Source organism: Panthera onca, chromosome C1, assembly GCF_046562875.1.
Source record: "Panthera onca isolate mPanOnc1 chromosome C1, mPanOnc1 haplotype 2, whole genome shotgun sequence".
Lineage (NCBI taxonomy): Eukaryota > Metazoa > Chordata > Mammalia > Carnivora > Felidae > Panthera > Panthera onca.
The window spans coordinates 217,789,192-217,805,492 of record NC_138346.1 but is presented as its reverse complement, the minus strand read 5'-3'; the positions used below and the strand labels follow the sequence as shown (position 1 = coordinate 217,805,492).

At 56.5% G+C, this 16,301-nt stretch overlaps 1 long non-coding RNA gene across 1 annotated transcript in view; it reads right to left on the bottom strand.

Moving 5' to 3' along the window:
* LOC132672481 (uncharacterized) overlaps positions 1 to 14,715 on the bottom strand; it is a 41,798-nt gene extending 27,083 nt beyond the window's left edge. The window contains exon 1 of the long non-coding RNA XR_009607533.3: positions 12,324 to 14,715. This is a non-coding gene — a long non-coding RNA (uncharacterized LOC132672481). The remainder of the gene's footprint in view (positions 1 to 12,323) is intronic.
* Positions 14,716 to 16,301: the final 1,586 nt, after the last annotated feature.

Sequence of the window (16,301 nt, the reverse complement as noted above, 5' to 3'; positions counted from 1 at the left end):
CTCAGAAAGAACCCAGCCTGCTGACAGCTTGATCTCAGATTTCTCCAGAACTCTGGGCCAAGAAATATCTGCAGTTTAACCCACACGGTCTGCGGCGCTCAGTTACAGCAACCCTAGCAAACAAACACCAGTGACCAGACCGGGGTTTCTGGAATCAGACAAGTAGAATAACCAGCCACCGACCCAGATGTCCTCGGAAAATGCCACTTTGCCCCCAGACCTCGTTCTGGGAGGAGAGCCGGGCCGGGTCAGGCTGAGTCAGAAGACTCTTGAAAAGTCAGCCCGGCCCTAGACCCAGAGCACCTGCAACTTTAGGCAGGAACGCTGTCTCACCACCTGTCTCGAGGCGGCCCCCAGGTTGGCAGAGGCCAAGGACCCGCGCCGCGGCAGGTGGACGTTCCCACGGACATCTGCATCCATCCAGGCCGGGAAGCCATTTTTCAAAAGCGGAGCGAGTTGAGGAGCTCCGAGCACAGGCACTTAGCGGGGTCACAGAACTGTTTATCTGGAATGATTCTAAATAAAGCCTCAGATTCAGCACGAGCCACTCCTACCGTGGCAACAAGTTTCTGTTATTAAGGAAGAAAGCTCTCAGAGCTGAAGGAGCATGAATATTTGCAAATTCTGTGCAAATTCCACTTTTCTTTCCCCACAAACCAGCTCCTTAAAGAGGCTTTTGGACAGAACCGGCATTCCAATTAGAAGTGCGCACTCGCTGCCTCCATACCAGGGACAAGAGCTCCCCCCTTTGTCACCTGCTGGCCACACGCACACCAGCACCTGCGGGCCTGAGCTGTGGCTTTGCCCTGAGCCCAGACCCCACCACTGGTGGCGTGAGACCACGAGACCGGGGGCCCCTCACCCCCACAGGCCCGGAGCACCCTCCCTGAGGCGGGGGAAGGTGGGAGTCGGTACAAAGGCAAAAAAGCTCTAGGCCGTATTAGCCACAGAGTTGGTAGACCAGATGGCTCAGTGATACAATGAACTGGGGAGAAGACGGAGGTGGGGGTGCCACACCCCAGGGCCGGAGGAAGCAGGCAGCAGGGTTGGAAACTACAGGGAGAAGTCCAGGCACCAGCTTAGCACCAGGGGTTGAGTTAGGGAGGGGATGCTCTCTGGAGATGAAGTAACTCAGAGAATTCATACTGACGTCCCCAGGCCAGCCCAGCACCCAATGCACCAGACACTCAAGAAATGTCGGCCAGGGGTGCCTGGGTGGCTCAGTCAGTTGAGCGTCCGACTTCAGCTCAGGTCATGATCTCATGGTTCGTGGGTTCGAGCCCCGCAGTGGGCTCGTTGCTGTCAGCCTATCAGCACGGAGTCTGCTTCGGATCCTCTGTCCCCCTCTCTCTCTCTCTCTTTCTTTCTCTCTCTCTCTCTCTCTCTCTCTCTCTCTCTCTCTGCCTCTCCCCTGCTCATAGTCACTCTCTCAAAAGATCAATAAAACATTTGTTTTTTAAAAAAAAGAAAAGAAAAGAAAAGAAAAGAAATGCCGGCCATATCTACAGCCTGATCCCTTCAAGTCAGGGTCCTCTGCGTCTGAATCAGCAGAGGCATCCACCCTCTGGCACTAAAGCAGTAGCTGTCTGACTGCAGATCGCCGTGTCCTTTGTCCCTAGAGATGACATTTTTGATCTGCCGCTAGGACAGCCTACACTCGGGGCCCTGAAAGACACCCAACGCACTGAAGAGAAATGAAGAAGGGTTTGAATAAAAGCTAAAGTCGAGGTTGTGGAAAAAGAATGGCTAAAGTGGTTGCCAGGTCTCTGTTAGGACTGACTGTGACATTTAACCACACAACCACCCTTGACGGAAAAAACCACCACTACCCCCATTCTGCCACCTGAGACGGCAAAGCAGAAGGAATGACGTCATTTCCCTAAGGCCAGGGTGACGCAGCCAGGAGGCAATCCCGGGCCCTCCGGCTCCGAGTCCCGCGCACCCCTGTCCTGACCTGCCTCTGGAGACCCTGTCCCCACCACCTCCCAGGGCCGTGACGCTGTTTGGTGAAGCAACGCTATGGGGTCACTGGAAATGACACCAGACTCCATGGCCCTCCCCAGCTCACGGGGGGACAAACTGAGCCCAGGGAGGAAAGGATCGCACATGTCAGCAAACACTGAGTTCCAGAATGTTCTCTACCCTTGCTTTACTGACTGAGCAAGACTATGCAGACAAGCCTGCGAGAAACCCAGCTTCTGACCTGAAAACCTTGGGGGTAAAGCAGCCATGCTGGGAAGCAGCCTGGCTGGCTTAGGGTCTCCAAGGTGACGTGACGGTGGGGTGCATCCTCAGAGAGGATGAGAGGCAGACAAACCCTGTTCGGGACCAAGCCCTGTCCCAGAACAGGACCACAGCCCAGAGCACCTGCTTGCTCATCCAGAGGCCACACCGGCCACTCCTCGAAGAAAGGTGTGGCCCCTGCTGGACAACTGATCTGCCAGAACAAGGAACATCGCCCTGTTGGGACTTCTCGCCACTGAGCTGCACACTCTCACAGAATATTCCACTCCTCGTTCATAGTCTCCCTTTCCTCGGACACTTCAGTCTGACATATGAACTGACCCCTGAGAGATGTCACGCCGGGTCATGGAGATGTCAGGGTGCCAGCAGGCAGGCGAGGGGGGCCAAACAGCCGGCTGAAAACACGCCGCCCCCCACGAGCACCTCACACTCCCGGAGCCCTGGGGCCCAATTCCGGGGAATGTGTCTCACCGCTTGCGGAGAAACTCAAACGCACAGTCTGGAGCCGGGCAGCTGCCCAGGGCCCCTGCCCGAGGTGGCCACTGCAAACCCAGCGTGTCTGTGAGGCTTCCTGCTGGAGCCTGAAAGTTCAGATCCATTCTGCCTCCCCCTCCTCGTGTACACTCTTCAACAGAAAAATAATGCCGTGCCCCAACCTTGCAGGGAAGCCATCCACACTGGAACTGCCTCTGATTCAGACGGGTGCAACTGCAGGGCAAGACTGTGCACCCCACCTGCCCTGGCACGTCTCTCGTCAGTATGTGTGTGTGGGGGGGGGGGGGGGGGTGCTCAGCATGCGGGCACCTGAACTCAAATCTTGGCTCTGCTACTTTCTTGGCCACAAGACTTCAAGGAAATAAGGTCACCTCTCTATGCCTCCGTTTTCTTCTCTGTAAAATAGGGCAGTAATGCTGCCTACCTCACTGAGGAAGCTAAATGCTCTAACGCAGGACATGTGCTTAGAGCAGGACTGGGCCCCGTAAGCCACGATGGTTATTTCTGAGAACGGTCCCCTGCGGGACGAGGGCGGGATGTCAGGGGAGGGGACTTCAGGGGGCTTCTTTGCAGAGCTCAGGAAGCCACCCAGGTCCTGGCAGACAGGAAAAGGGGGGCGGCAGGGGAGCCCCTGGTCCGCGAACCCACCCCCAGAGGCTGGAGCAGGCGGGGTGACAGGGGAACCTAGGTGCCCACGCTGGTCCTCCAACACGGCTCTGCTCCAGGAGGGGGCTTTCCCTTCCCCACCCCTTCCCCGGCAGCCCTGGGACCCCACACCAAGAGGAGCTTCTGAGAGGAGTGGCCGCAGACCTCGCCCTGCTCGTGACACGAGAGCTCACACTCAGCGCTGCGTGCCTGAGGGGTCTCCCCCTCGAGCACTCTTCAAGGCCGGGCTTAAGGAGATTCCAAGGCATTCCATAGCGTGCAGCCACTCGGTCAGGGACACAGCCGCTCTGCACTCTGAGCAAGCAAAGGCGGGCTTTCCCCAAAGGTGCGCACTCAAGGACTCCCAGGAAGAGGCAGGGGCGACAGAGGGAGGGTCTTCACATCAGACCCACTCAGGGGCCGCGGCCCGTGGCCCCCACCTCGATCGCCAAAGCCGGCACCAGTGCCCCCTCCGTGGTCATCACCCGCCTCTCTGACTCTCGGCTTGCCCTGTGATTGCACTGGCTGCACCAGAACGACCCAGGCTACTCTCCCGCGTCAAGGTCAGCTCATGAGCAGCCTTGATTCCATGTGCCACACTGACCGCCGCCCCCCCTTGCCACACAGCCCAACCCATGTACAGGTCTCGGGGCTTCACACTTGAACATCTCTGAAGGCATTGATCTGCCAGCCGACGCACCCATGGCACAGCTGACAAGGACAAGTGACAAGCACTTATGGAGTGCTTCCTGGGCGCCAGAGCTGCTCTGTGTGCTTCAGACGCGCTGTTCTTCCTCAACACGGCCCGCGCGGTAGACACAATACCGTCGCCATGTCTGACGGAGCCAAGGTGCTGCTGGGAGGCTGAGGATTGGCCGGAGATCACCGGCACCGCCGCCGAGCCCCCGAGGAGCAGGACCGGGCTCCGTGACAAGTGCCCGCCCGCTGGGAGGGGCCGGCAAAACCCACCCGGAAAGGCGGACTCCCGGGCGCTCCGGCCGCGCCAAGTGGGAGCTGAGAAGTCGTCGAGGAAGCCGGTTATCGTATCAGCCACGGCTCAGCCGCCTCCCCCGCGGTCCCCGGGCAGCCGCGCGAGCGAGAACGCAGCCCGTCCCGGCTCATCTCGACACTTGTCACAGCTCTGGGCCAACTGTTAAAATAACTTTTTGGTTGTTATTACAAAGTAATAGATGTTTATTGCAGAAATTTTAGAAAGTGCAGACAAGCCAAAAGAAGGGAATAAAAATTACCCAAAAGCCCCAAACTGCAAATGTACCACTTGACATGTTTTTGTACATCCTTCCAGTAATTTTCCTCAGCATTCATTTCTATGTTTTTCTAAAATGAGCTCTCTAAAAATGGGCTCACACTTTTCTTCCTGTTTGGCAAAATGCCTTTTCTCCTGAATGTATCGGGACTGTGTGGGGGAGAAAGCTCTCGCCCCTTCTCATCCCGCCCCTCCGTCTCCACTCCCCCCCGAGGAGGGAAGCTGGCGGGGTCAGAACCCGAGAGGGCTGCGTCTCCACATGAGCGGCCGTGAGTTAAGAGATCACACACACACGTGCACATATGCATATATGTGTGTACCCGTGCAGGCACATGCATGCACGTGCACCTATGCCTACACGAATGTGTAGCACATGTGCACACGTCTGCACACATATGCACGTACACACACGCACACACACACGCACAGGCATGGCTCACCTCCCGCCCAGGGCTGTCCTTGGGCTTATCTGACCGCACGGCTCTGCCCTGGTGTCCTCACAGGCGCACACTGGCCCTTTCTTTGTGGGGGGGGGGGGGGTGTCTCTGCAGTCCCCAGGGGGGTACATCTGACCTTGAGAGAACAAACGAGCCTTAGTGGGGCCTTGAGCCTGCCTTCCGGGATGCTCTCTGGAGAACCCAGCACGGTGGGCCACGGGTCTGGACACGGCCCGCAAGACCCCCTCCTCGCCCGTCTGCTCCCGCTCACCGAGCACACAGCCACCTCCGGGCTCCGGGCTCCCCTGGCCAAACGGCATCTCAGAGCCCCACCGCCTTCCGGCACTGGTATCTTTACCGCCATGCTTTTGTGTAACATCATCGTGGGAAACCACAGGGCACCCAGGGCATGACCCATGTGACCATCCCCTGCTGAGGGACAGACGGAGGGTCCCCGGTTGTCCCCTGTTAGCACACACAACATCGTGACCAACATCACACACACCCATGGTTGTTTCTGGGACAGAACTGTGGTGGTAGAGGCAGGGCGGGTCCACAGTGCCTGAGTGGGTGCGATAAGGTGGGGCCACTGCAGGGGGAGGTTGGGGGGACACCAGCAGTTAGGGAAGGTGATGGAGGCCCCTGGGGCCTGGGAAGGACTCTTCTTTAAGTGCAAGGGAGCCACTGAAAGAATCTTATCTCTGTAGGGAGAGCATGTAGGGGGACTTCCAGCTGTCCCTAACTCATCCCTCGGGTCGCTCCCAATCTCCTCCCCTGTGCCACATTCGTCCTTCTCTCTGTTCTTGCCTGAGCACTGCATCTCGGAGGAGCGTGTGGGCTCCCTGCGGGGAGACCCAGCACAGGGAAGGACCTTCACAAGGAGGCCTCGTGGTCCCAGACCCAGGCCTCGCTGCTGCGTCCCACCTGGGGCACCCCTTCCTGAGACATTCTGCCTCCCACCTCTGCAGAGAGCCTGCCAAGCTCCAAAAGGAGGCAGGAGGGCGGAACAGCCGGGACAAGCCGTGGGAGAAGAGGCAGCAGGTGCCGGTACCTGGTCTGGCAGGTGCACGCCTTCAGCCTTGTGAGCCCAGGAGCACCTCGGCTGGCCGCCCAAACTGCCACAGAGACGGCTCCTCTCTGTGGCCAGGAAGCGGGGACGCCGGCCGCTGAGGGGCTGGCAGCGACAAGGGAGATCAGATGTCCTCTTACCCCAGGCAGTACTGCGTCAGCAGGGGTCTCACCCCACTGCCTCACGTTTGAGGAAAGCTCACGACCTGGAAGCCTCAGCACCCTGGGAGCCCACATCTGGACAACAAAACTGGGTGCTCCTGTCCCCGGCACTGGTGGGACATTCAAACCACACGAGCCTCTGCCCACTCGGGACCTCCCAGCCTGGCCGCACCCCAAACCAGATTGACAGCCCTGTGCTGGCTCCTGGGGATCCCATAAGCCTCCCACACCCGGTCAGGGTTAGGGGGTGTGTATGTGTGTGTGTGTGATCATCAGCCTTGACATCAGAACCGAACTTTGGAGTGGGGGGTGGGGGATGCAGGGGTGGTCCCTTCCTGGTTTTGCAGGTGACCGTGCAACTGCCCAGCAACCGGGCCAGAGAGCCCGTGGCCTGGCCCCACGTGGTAGGGAGCCCCATGCTTCCGAGTCCCCTTCCTGGAAACTTTCTAAGGTCTCCCCCAGTTCCTAGAACCAGGCAGAGTGCCCCCAAGAATATTCCAGGGCCTGCAAGAGCCCCCGTTCATCTCCCTTGTGGTGCTCTGACCTTTACCCAGAGCCCAGGATCACCCAGATGCCCCCAAGGAGCTCTGAGGCTCATGACTGCGGGGTCATCCTGGAGTCCTGGCTCCAGCTTGGGGCGTGGATGCCAAGCTGATGGCTCCCGCCAGCCTGTGTGGTGCATGAGACCTGGCCACCAGAACGGTGACTCATGCTGACCGCAGGCTCTGGGCTGCAGACAGTGCCCACCAGCCCAAGGCGCTCGAGTCCCCGTGAGGGCCCGCATGTCGGCTCCTGCCTGGCTCCGTTGTGACCCTGGGCCGGCGTCCTTCATGCCGTGACCCCTCCACTGCTGCACAACAGTCTCCTCCTCTGCCGTCTCCACGCCACAGCAGGACTGGCTGGGTGGGTCTCCTCCAAAGCCTTTTTTCTTCTCTTTTGAAGCGCTCATCAGAAATTCACCGGCGTGGAATCAGGCCTACTCACATCCTCCTGAGCTCCCCACCATCCCCTCTCAGACAGACAGTATGAACGCACTATTCTCCTTATCCCTGACACTGATGGACGAGGCGGCACCTGCTAAGAGCTTTATGATGAGTCAGTACGTCCTTGCTTGGTGCTTCTGACATACGTGGACTAACGCTGGACATAAAGCTATTCCATAAACTGCCTTCAAAATATCTTTTCGACTTTTTACGATAACTACAGATTCACATGCGTTTGTAAGAAATAATACAGAGATCCCACACGCCCCTCACCCAGTTCTCCCTGGCGGTAGCATCCTGCAAAACTGCAGGACAATATCAAAACCAGGATGTTGGCGTCGATACGGTCAAGATCCAGAACATTCCCTTTGCCACCAAATCCCGCCTGCTGGCTCCTTCACAGCCACACCCTCTCCCACGCTCGCCCCTCTTCCATGTTTTGCAACCAGCCCTCTGTTCTCCACTCCTGTAACTTTGTCGTTGCGAGAACGTTACAGAACTGGAACCGTACAGGGGGCTGCCCTTGTGGGACGGGCTCTCTCCACTCCGTGATACTCTCTGGAGACTCATGCAGGCATTGTACACACAGCACTGAGGGGCGCTATTCCCCCACGGGTGTGCGGGTACCACGTTTCACTTAACCCTAAGTGGTAGAAGGACATCTGGCTTGTCTCCAGGGCCGATTTGATTTGCTGACTGCAAACCAAGCTGCTATAAACACGCGCGTGCAGGTATTTGTGTGAACATAAGTCTTCGTTTCTCTCTGGGATGAATGCCCAGGAGTGCAGTCCCTGCAGTGTGTGGTAGTTGCCCGTTTAGGTTTTTGAGAAACTGCCCAGCCACTGTCCAGAGTGGCCCTACTCTTTTACATTCCCACCAGCGGCATATGAGGATTCCAGTTTCTCCACAGCCTTCCCAGCATTTGGTATTGTCACCGTTTTTCTCTTTTTAGCTATTCGGGAAGATGTGTAGGGACAGTTCTTGACAATTTTAACTTACATTTCCCTAAAGAATAATCAAGTTGAATGGTGCTGTTTGCCACCTGTGTATCTTCTTTGGTGAAATGTCACCACTTTTTTCCCATGTTCTAATGGGGTAGTTTGCTTTTTGACTGTTGAGTTTTGAGAGGTCTTTATATACATAAGATACTATTCCTTTGTCAGATATGTGGTTTGCAAACATTTGCTCCCGCTGTACAGGTTCTCTTTTCATCCTCTTGACAGGCCCTTTCAAAGAGCAAAAATTTTTCATTTTGATGAAGCCAAATTTGCCAGTTTTCCTTTAATCATGCTTTTGGTGTCAAATCTGAGAACCCTTTGCCTGGCCTAGATCCCAAAGATTTTTCTATTTTTTTCTGTTTCGTATTTTTTTTATTTTACACTTAGGTCCATAATTGATTTTAGTTAATTTCTGCGTAAAATGTGAGATTTAGTTCAAGGTTCATTTTTTGCCTCTGGATGTCCAATTCTCCAGTACTGTTTGTTGAAAAAGCTATCTTTCTTCCTTTGAATTGTTCTTGCACCTTTGTCAAAAATCAGTTGGACGTGTCTGTGGTCTTTTTCTGGGTCTCTATTCTGTTGCATTGATTTGTGTGACTTTTTCTTTGCCACTGTAATACAATCTTGATTATGGTTGCTCAGGTCATGATCTCACGGTTCGTGGGTTCAAGCCCCGCTTCGGGCTCTGTGCTGACAGCTCAGTGCCTGGAGCCTGCTTCGGAGTCTGTGTCTCCCTCTCTCTCTGCCCCTCCCCAACTCATTTTCTCTCTCTCTCTCTCTCTCTCTCTCTCTCTCTCTCTCTCTCTCTCTCTCAAAAATAAGTAAACATTAAAGATTTTTTAAATGAGCAAACATCCTGGAGTTTGAATGGCCCATGCTGGCCAGAGCAGGGTTAGGCGTAGAAAGGAATTTCCAGCCCAATCCTGAGTGCCAAGAATTAAAGGATGGGGCTGGTTCCCAGCTTCCTTTCCCAAAGCCAGGAACAGGCCCTAAGAAAGCCAGTCAGTCTCAGTGGAAACACACCTCCTTTTCAGGGTCCTCCCTGAGCCCTACCTTAAAGTGCTCCTTTAGCTAAAGAAGCATTGATCTCACTATGTTCCTGGAAGGCACAGTGACATTTGGGGTCTCCCGAGAGCAATGTCAGCTCAGAGCCAGTGTCCAGTAGTCCCCAAAAGGTCTGTTTCCCTTTCCCCAATACCCAGTCTTGCTGGGAAAGGGCCATAGTCCCTTTGGGGAAGACTGGCAGAAAGATAAATGATATAAATTTCTGGCAGTGGGGCAGGGTCTTTCCTCAAGGGGACCCAGTCCCCCCTTCACTCAAGGGGCTCTGGGCCTCTGAGCCAACTCAAGTCTGGGATTGATGGGGCCTGAGACGCTGTGTCTACCTGCCCTCAGGTGACTGACCCCACTGGCTCCCCTCCAAGGAGAGAATTCTCGCTTGCCTGGCTTCCTCGAACTGTGACAGGAACAGAGAGGAACACAGGCAAGCCACACACGCAGCCGCGTAGGGAAAGACCCTGCCCAGCTGAGGTGAGGAGACCAGGTCACCCCTCCCGGACCAGGCAAGGAGGAAAACACCACACAGCAGGAAAGCTGGCCCAGAGGAGGCAGCTCGGACGGAGACTTCCCTCCCTCTCCACCCCCAATCGCAGCCCTTTGCAGGAGGATCAGGCCGGTGAGAGGCCACTTGCCAGCCCAAAAAGGGAGACTTGAGGCTGGCCATGCCCACTGGGAAGGAGGAGGTGACCGCACCTCGGGTTCTCACAGTGCCCAGTCCTTACGCAGCTCTCCCACAGAACCAGCCCGGAGGTGGGGAAAACAGAGGCTCCCTTCCCAAGGGGGCAGGAGGGCTGTGGATGGCGTGCTGTGCCTGCCCTAACTCATACTCGCACTGACCCCCAAGCCCACTGCCCTGTGTCCAGAACAAGAGCCACCTGCTGAACCCAGACGCGGCTCACTGTGACTCAAGTACTCTCCTCCTTTGCTTTTGTTTAGTGTGTCTGTTCCCAGGGGAGGTGGGGGGGGAGGTGTGATTTTCTTTTTATCGGCTCCCTCTCTGCATTATAAATGTGCGTTTTACAAACATCAGGAAACACAGAAAAAAAAAAAAAAAACACTGATCATTTTACCGCCCTCATAAAAATATAAAGTAATGTAAACTGCATAACAGAAAGCCTAGAACACAAAAGAAAGAAGGAAAATCCGAAGGTGAACGCAACTTAAGACAAATCCCCAGCTCTGGCATCCTTGCTCTCTGCCTTCTGGGGGCTGCGTGGGGCTCACTGCCCGGTGCCCTTGCAGCTGCCCAACCTCCTCATGCTCACGCCCAGTCCCTGGCTGTCACTAAGTCTCCATGGATTTGCCCGTGCTGGGAACTCCACAGTAAATGGAATTAGACAGTATGTGGTCTTTGTGGCTGAACTGCAGCATTTCTGTATCTCAACACAGGCAGACGGCACGTTCGGTCCACAGCAAGAACACCCGTCCCTTGTCCTTTCTTTCTTATAAAGCCTACGATCCTTCTGTCAGTGAACCCAATACTTGGTCATGTCCAGCCTGCTGGACCAACTGAAGACGTCGAGTGGGATCGGCCATCCGAAGCCATGGTGGGTCCCTCCACTAGAGGGTTTCCACCTTGGCACTCTCGACACTTGGGGTGACACCATGTTATGGGTGGCCATCCGCCATGGGATGTTTCACCACGTCCCTGACCTGCGGCCACAGGTGCAGGAGCAAGGGCACTCTGTGGGGGGCAGCTGGGCACGGCACGAGGAGCCTGGGCACCGGGCTCAGACCAGCCAGGCTGGAATCTCAGCTCCTTAAAGGTCGGCTCACCCTCGTTCCCGATTTTACCTGAGGGGCCCACCTTTCCAAACATGCACCTGCCTAGAACGACAGGAAAGAGAGCCAACTGTAGGCTCAGATGCTCCACAAGGCCCCTGCTGGCACTTCCATCCCAGGCCCCCAACCTGGCCTTCACCCACCTGGGCTCCAGAAGGCAGCCCCACCCTCTGACAGTAGGGCCCGGCCCTTTCAGCACAAGCAAATTCAATCAGTGGAAGAAGCTTCCGCAGCAGAGGGACAGCTGTGACATTTGCAAGCCAAGCCCCTCCTGGCAGCCAGCCTCTAGGACTAGTTCCAGCCAAATGTGTTTCTTTTATTTTTCAAAAGGCAAATAAATGGGTCAGAAGCCAACAAGGGGAACTGGAAGCTTCCCCTGGAGGATAAGTTCCAAAGGAAAAAGTTAGAGGCTCGATTAAGGAAGATTTAATGAGTTAGAAAGAGATCAGAAAGAGGACAAACCCAGGGCATAAATCAAATATTAATCATCGTAAAGGCAAGGCTCACTAAGGCACAAATCAATAGCACTGGGCGGACTTGCAAACATCCGCCTCTCTGAAGAGCTTCCAGAAATCTGGGGCTAAAATGCAGGGGAGCAGGGATCCGGAGGAGGAAGAGAGAGTCTCCTGTAGCCAGGAGTCACGAGGCATCGCTGGAAACTAAGGGAACCCTGGGGGCTGTCTGCTGTCCCTTGGAGCTGGTCTTCCCCAAAGAGGCTGGGCCAGGAGCTCTGGGCAGGAGAGGCCCCTCTTCATCCCTCATTCTGCTCCAGACCCTCCTCTGGGCAGGGTCTTGTCCTAGGCAATGACATGTGTCATTTCAGCCTATCATTACTCTCTTGTGCCACCAAGAAGACAGAGGCTGGAAGAGGTGAAGTCCAGCAGAGGAGACAGAATTCCAAGCTGGGCTTTTTGGTTCAAATCCCTCCCTCCTTCCAGGCCCCATGCCGCCCCCACCCTTCCCAGGGCAGCCTGCACCCCAGCTAGAGACGGCGGGCAGCCCATCACTGTGCACAGCTGAAAGAAGGGAGCCTCCCCTCACCCATGTCGACCCCACCCCAGTCTTGCTCTCCGAGCTCCCCATCCACCCGTCCTTGCTCGGGGCACCAACCCCTCACCCTCCAGGAAAGGCCTTGGTCATCTTCCAAGCAAGACAGAAGCAGAGGCTTATGGGGCGCACTCACCTTGCCTCGGCACTGACTGCTTCCAGGGAGCCAACCGTGCGTGCACCTGCTCCCTCTGCCAATCCTCAGGTCAGGCTGGAAGTGCTGGAACGCTGAGGCCCCTGGGACCGGCTCCCTCACCCCCTGGCTGCTGTATTCGGCTCCTGGATCGGCTGTAACAAAGTCCCACAAACTGGGGGTGTTTAAATAGCAGAAATCTATTCTTTCACCTTCTGGAGGCCAGGAGTCTGAAATCAAGGTGTGGGCAGGACCACGCTCTCTGCAGGCTCCGTGGGGGGGGATCCCTCCTGCCTCTTCAGCTTCCCATAGCTCCAGGTGTTCCAATCTCTGCTCCAACCTCTGCACTGTCCCCACATGGCCTTCTTCCCTCGTCCCTCTGTCTCTTTTCTTCTTTTTTAGTGACCCTAGTCATTAGATTAGGGTCCACTCAAACCCACTATGTCCTAGTCTCAACCTGATTTCATTGGCGAAGACTCTATTTCCAATACGATCACACTGACAGATATCGGGTTAGGACTTCATATCTTTTGGGGGACACAAGTCAACCCCTTCAGCTGGTGGAGCTTAGAAATGTGTTCTCCTGTGTGGACTGTGGACCAGCAGCATTTGCTTCAGCTGGGAGTTTGCTAGAGATGAGGAATTCACGCTGCCCCTGACCTGCTGGGCCAGGATCTGCACCTCACAAGCTCCAGACGCCCCAGGGGACTCAACCTCAACCCTACAGCCTTCCCAGGCCTGTCGCATCCCCTTCTCTGTGACACTTTCTACGGTTTGCTTCCCCATCAATCGTTCACACTCATGTCCTCGGCTCAGTGTCTGCTGTGGGGACCCCAAAGGCAGGGGTCGAGGCCCACGGCTGTCTGCCCCAGAAATCTTGATCCTCTGTAGAAACCACAGCCCTTGGCTGCCAGCTCTCTCAGGACACAAACACTGGCCTGTGAACTCATCACACCCAGGCAAGTGATGGAAGGAAGAGAGAGGCCAAGAGAAGGGGCTCGTTCAGGGTAGGCTCCCTCTGACCCTCAGCAGTAGGCGAGCTGCCTGCCTTTGGACACAGACACAGGGCCTTGAGAAAAGGAGAAAACAGCCGAGGGACAACGACTTGCACTGTCCGCCAGAGAGCAGCCCACGCCCCTCCCCCACCAGGCACCTGGCCTTCTACAATCTCCACGTGGGCCAGCTCTGCCTCCCTGGCCCTCCCTAGACCTCACTGAACTAAGAGGCGAGGGGGCGGCATGGCTGGATGGAAGCAGAGGAAAGTGGGTTCCCCAGCCCCCACCTGGCCCCCGCTGACGGAGCAAGCCCACCCCAATTTTCTGAGGGATGTTTTTGGAGATGAGATCACCTTTGCCAGCTATGGCTTTGATCTCTCCTGGGCCAAGGAACAAACGTAGGAGTTTCTGATCTTCTCCAAACTGCTCAGAGTTTACCACATGGGGACAAGGATCTGGACTTATTTGCTTTCTTCAGAACACACCTCCAGCCTCTTTTAAAATTTCCCAAAGAACAGCTTGACCTGGGTGTTACAGGACTGTCTCTGTTCCCATCAAACAAGAACATCGCTTCTAAAGGGGAACAAGAAATCCAAAGGCTCCGTACAAAAGGTGTTCTGTCTGAGCTAACTTTAAGGTGGTCCAGCCCACTTCAAACTCTGGAAAGTTCACAGAGATCATTCAGGGAATGTTTTTAAGTGTCTGTAAATGCAATCTTGCTGGAGCGTCCAAGGCTTGGCTGCGGGACGTCCAGTCCCACCACGAAGTACCGCGGCAGAGGGGCTCTGCTCTGCAAACGCCCAGGGACAGGAGGCAAAGGGCTCAGGCAGGCTCGGGCACATCCAGTGCCCACACACAAATTCCAGAGAAGGAAGGGAAGCTGAACTCAACTCCCAACGGCCAGGACGAGCCCTCAACAAACACCTGCATGCCTCTGCTGGGCAGCAGGGGGCCCGGCCGGGGAGGCAGGGTTTACAAATGTCCACAGCCCGAGGCTGGGCTCCCCGCTCGGGAACCACCCTCGGGGTGGTCTCAGTCTCAGTCTGGGTCTCTTCTTGTCCGAAAGCAGGAAACAGCCGAATATCTACCCCTTAGGGCGGTCGTGAGACTCATTAGTCACGATGCACCTGATGAGCTCAGCACAGAGCCTGGGAGCAATGACGGAACCCCGCACAGGGGTGCATGCGCTTCCACGACTGGGACGTCCGAAGCGTGGGGCCGTCCTTGAGGGGCCCAGAGTACCCCCTTTCTATCGGCCTCCCTCTCTCCGCTCCCCATTCCTCCAGGTTGGCTTCATTCTCACGCAGGCTCTGCCCGCACTGCAGCAGAAAGGCCGCCAACAGACCGGCCGTATTGTCTTCCGGCTTGTGACGGGAGAGAACCTGATTGGCCCTGCCTGGGTCATGTGCCCATCCGTAAGCCAATCGCCATGGCTCAGGGACGGGGCTCTGCAATTGGTCAGCCGAGGGCACGTGACGCACCCTGGGCCGACGTCAGTTTGCGCTGTGGCCTCGCGGAGCAGGTGCTCCTTAAAAGTCAGCTGGTGCTTTGTGACTGCGCGGGCAGAGGGCGCGTGTGCAGGCCCGCAGCCAGGCGTGCCGTCACCGCCGCAGCACCCAGCACTGCGCTGCTCAGAAGTCGTGGGCGGTGCCCAGTCCTGCCTCGCCCCCTGACATCGTGGGCTCCAGCAACCTCGGCTCCCTGGCTTCGCACATCCTTCCCTGCTCCCCAGCAGGTGAATGTCCTCACACGCCCTGCCCTGGCCATGCCTGGGGACAGCGGTCTCTGCTGTTTGCCGTGAACACAGGTATGGGCTGCTGGGCAGCCTGGGGCTGGCTGGTGTGGCCAGGGATCTCGGGTCTGTGTGGAGGCTTCAGGTCAGGGGGACAGAACAGAGCCTGGGCCCTCACTGCCTGCCAGAACAGGACCTTGGGGCACTTCCCACAGCACCGTGCAGAATGCTGCCAGTCCTGCCTGGAAACAGCATCAGAGCCCAGGCACACAAGAGCCACAAGACCCCTGGGAGAAACTGGTCCTAGGCCAACGGTCCCGCCTGAGGGATAGACAGGGGACAAGGAGGAGGACCGACCCCCTGCACTAAGCCCGGCAGGGATGTCCCAGAAGGAACACACATCTCTGGGTCAACAGCACCTGCCGCTCCAGCAGAAGAGACTCCACCAGCTCTGGGCGTCCACAGCCATACAGTTTCCTTGGCACCTGCAGTCAGGGTGCCCGTGCACATGCACAGACTTCAGTGCTCTGACCCGTACTCTTAGCCTCCATCAGAGGTGATGATGAGATCACTAATGTTCATGGAGCTGGGCTGTGAGAAGTGCTTTGAACTCACAAGCTCATTTAACTTTCATCTAATGGCTGTGATGCCCCCCTCCAACCTCCTTGCACCAAGAGGTGATGCAAGATACTCGCAGCCCCACAGTCTACAGACAGAGCCTGGAATTCAGTCCAGGCCTCTGACTTGAGAGCCCCTATCCTGGCCACGGCCCACTGCCCGCTGCCCAAGGCAGCCCAAGAAGGCAGCCAACAAGAAGGGGCTGGGAGACAGGCAGCTCTGTCCATGCAGAGGAGAGAAGAGCTGGCATTCCGGGTGAAGGATGCCTACAAGGTGGATGGGGTGTAGACTGCCCCGGCCAGCACCCCCCTAGAGGACAGAAAGAGCCACTCAGTGCAGCCCTGAAGAGGCAGACAGGGGAACTGGAGGGCTGAGGGCATGGGGTGTCTCCACAGGCATTCAGAAGATCACTAGCACATTCTGGGGGCTCTTAACCTGCACTGGGGCTCATAAACCCCCAGGAAAATTTAGCCAGAATTCCATGTCTCTGTCCAGTGCACCTTTCTGAGAAAAAGTCCCAAGGAGTCCATGAACCCCACTCCTCAAGTTAAGAGCCAGCCCACATGCCACGTTCTACTCCACCCCATTTCCCTGTGGGACACAGGAAGCCCTGGCCCTGCTCACCCCGAAGCTTGT